Here is a 3,924-nt window from a genome sequence, read left to right on the forward strand (position 1 = left end):
GTGGGGGTGGGGCAGGAGTTTCACGGCGGTTTCAGAGGAAGGAGTGACAACTCATCGTGCCAAAGGCCAGCCCCAGCACCCCGCTCATTTGGGCTGGAGCCTTAAAGCTTTTTTGTGCCTGAGCCCCCCCCTCAACCAGCGGGCGGTTGGGCTCAGGGGGATGTTTGGTCTGACAGGGAAAGCAGCCGAGAGCTGAGACACAGCACTGCCTCGCACGAGGTCCGCGTACTTCAGCGACCAGAAGCGGTAGCCCGCTCCTGCGACATGCGCGCCAAAATCCTTCACAGAGACCAGTTCAGGACCAGGTAAATATTAGTTTTCTATGTAGAGAGCATGCTACACCTGCACCTTGGGTCCTGTACCAAACTGAGGTGTCCTTTCCCAGGAACTGTGTCATGATAACCAGAGCCAAGGTCCTGTTAACTTGTGTGAACAGGCTATGAATATAGTACCAGAGCAGCGGTTTCCAAACAGTGGTACGCGTTAACAGTTTTATTATAATTACATTATATGACAAAGATTCACTGGCAGTATTTAAGGTTGAACTGAAACATTTGCTGGTGGTACTTAAGGCTGTATTGTTTTCACCTGGTGGTGCACTGTCTGTCAGAGCTTGGGAACCGCTGCTCTGGAGGGAAGCTTTGCCATCAGTACCAGCGTGATCTTACCACGGCAAGGGCTCTAGGGTTGGCACGTTTAAGACGCGTGCCCCTGGTACCGCTGCCGTTCACAAAGCCTGCCAGTGAATAGTTTAAGTAGCTAGCCTCCTGCTAGCCTGCAAGGGGAAGCCTGTGGTTTCCCACGTTTTTCCACGATTGTTCGCAACCCTTTCATATAGTTATTTTTTCAACCCACAGGTTGAAAAAGGCTGAACTAGATGACCTCTGAAGGTCCCTTCCGGCCCTGCCTCTAGGATTTCTGTGAAGTTCATGAGAGGCAAATTCTGTAGCAGGGAGTGAGGTCAAAGCCTCCAGAAAAAAGACGACACCCCCCACCCCCACCCAAGACAGACTGGATCTACACTACAAGGTCCTCCTCTGAAGATTTTTCTAGTATCATCAGAACACTTAACTGTCCCTTCCCAGCCCATATACGCCCTAAGCAGCAGCATCACATAACCAGAGAAGGGAGAGTTAAGAGACCTTATTGCCATCGTACAGTCCTTGCCTCAGAGTTTAGGCACCCATCTCAGCTCTGTTTGCATGCCACCCAGTCCTGGGGTGCTGGTTTTTAACTGCTACACACAAATAAAAAGTTAGATGCCCACTAGCAATTTGTCTCTGGCAAACTACTAACCTAGTAGGCATTCAGCTACCATTGTGATGGGTGCCACACAATCCCTAGCTTGATGGGAGAGTACAATCAGAATGGAAAGATGGCTGTTTGAAAAGCAGCTGTGCAGCATATAGTTGCGCACACAAAAGCAACCATGCTCATAATGGAAACTATTTTTGCAACTAAACTAGGTGTGCTTTCTGGCCTTCCACCTAGTAAACACCTTTGTAAGGAGAAAGCATTTGCTACTTGCTGCTACCCTACATGCAAAAAAGGTCATACTGGATACACACAGCCATACTACCCCCAGTCCTGGGCTGCATCCCCTCCTCAGCACATGCACACAAACCACATCTGTTATGCTACATCTGGGTCCTGAGGGGCAGGATTTAACTCTGCAAATATAATTCCTGAAAGAAGTACAAAATGTCCTGCCAAGTAATCTGCAAATCTTTGAACTATTGAAACATCTGCTAATCCAGCTATTAAAAAGGTATGAATAGAACAGTATATAGTCAGGAAGACTATAATGTGGAATCCCTGAGAGCTAGTAAGAAATCATGTTTTAGAACTGTATATTTATTCTTTGCAACTAAAGTTCATTTAGACCCCAAGTAATACGATTACACTAGCATGGACATGCACGTGTTGATTTTACACAGACATACACTCACCTGTGTACACACACACACACAATATCTCAACATATAAGTTTAAAAAAAAAGTTAACAGCAGAGGTCTCAGTGGTGATCTACAGAAGACTCCTTACTTATGCAAAAGGGCTACCAAGGATTTGATACTGAGCATTTGCAGAGATGCATGTAGAATCACACTCCAGAAAGAGCAGTAAAGATAGCAGGTGCCTTTCCCAAGCACTGAAAACACCTTACCTTGAAACACTGCTTGCCTATTAGTCTTCACATACAGAACTACATAATAGCTCTATGGCACCTTTCAGAGTGCAGTAGAAACTTTAGTTACTCTTCATGAACTTTGCAAATAAGCAAGAACTGACAATGCACTGAACAAATGCATCAAATCTTTGGCTACATTCATATCTTGACAATTTTCTAGCCACATTATTACTAGCAAAACCATGTATGGTCTCCAGCTGCAGCTCCTAGTCCAATCCTTTTACTTCTCCGTGTCCCTGTGAATTGAGGGTGACACTTCATGGAACAGGCAGGCATACTGAGGCTTGTTCAGTGACACTGAAAAAAAATGACTGGTTTTTACACGGTAATGTTCTCACTGAGTTCTTTTAAACTGGATAAAATATTTCTATTAAAAAAGATGTACACGACCGTTTTTGACAGGAAAACAGCTTCAAAAGTAATTATCAGTGTCCCATTAGTACTTGGAAAGATGCATCTTTATTAACATTTTTAAAGCCTCAAAGGACTATTATTTATCATGATCTACTCTGCCCTCCAACATAACTCCTGCTATAAATCCCATGTTGAAATTAAACATGTTTAAAAGGCAGCCAGCCCCCTTCTGATATCTGTCAAGATGGATACCTCAGCTTTCCTGGAATACAGTACCGTCTCCTACTATAAAAGGATACCACGAAGTGTTTCTGGTAAAAAGCAGTTATGCAACAGATGATCAGCAGCAGCCAAGAGACATGCTTAGCAATAATCCAACTCTCTAAGCAAGGCTGGATTCTAGAGCCGTCGTGGAAATTTAATCCTTGGAAATTTTCAAGAGGACAGCAGATGCTTGGCAGGGACGGTTTACTGAGGGATGATCCTGACTACATGACCTCGTGAGGTCCCTTTCAACCCTACTTTCCTATGATCCTAAGATCAGTTTGCCTTTATGTTTATGAACTGCTTACCATCTAACTGATTAACCAGGACTGGTGAGACCACCCCACGACACAAAACAAACACTATTAATTCCCGAAGCTTAATAACTGTTTGTATTATGAATACTGAGCAGTTTAAACTTTATGGACATATGGAACCCAGCTGTGACTAAATATTAAAATTGGCTGACATACCGTTCTGCAGTACTCCAGGCATCCAGTGAGTTATTTCTGGTAGTTGTGGCCCTTACTCCATTCTTACCCATGTTAAGTTATGAATTATAAAAATGGAAGGGTGGAACAACAAAGTTGTTTCCTGCAAAGTGTTGCATATCTAGTCCCTATTGGCTCTGCGGGAAAGCCACTATCCATCACATCCACAAGCAGCTGGAAAGGCTCAGCATCCAAAAGGAACAGGCCAGAAGGGTGAGGTCAGAATTCCCCGACGTTGAGAATACGCAAATGACCTGACAAAACCTTTCAAAGTAGCCGAGAATGACTGGGGACCTCCTACAGAGATTCGGGTCTGTAAGAGGAAAAGGATCCCAGTACAAACAGTTACAGACCAGTCCATCTAGATAAGCAGAAAATGTACAGGATGCCATCTGGTACAGTCATCAAGAGAATTGTTCTTCAGACTATTAATGCAGGCATGACATAGGAACAACCATAATTCATTCTGGTTTCAAGGCCTATTTTTAGACTGCATGATGCTTGCACACTAGAGTGTAAATGTATACTTTTTTTCTGGTATAACATAACCAATACCTCTGGCAGAGTAATCTCCATATATGAGAAATGGTCAGTTTGTGGTGGGGATCTAGTGGGCTACAAGAGAT

This window comes from Gavialis gangeticus, unplaced genomic scaffold (assembly GCF_001723915.1).
Source record: "Gavialis gangeticus isolate Ggan-Ray unplaced genomic scaffold, GavGan_comp1, whole genome shotgun sequence".
Lineage (NCBI taxonomy): Eukaryota > Metazoa > Chordata > Crocodylia > Gavialidae > Gavialis > Gavialis gangeticus.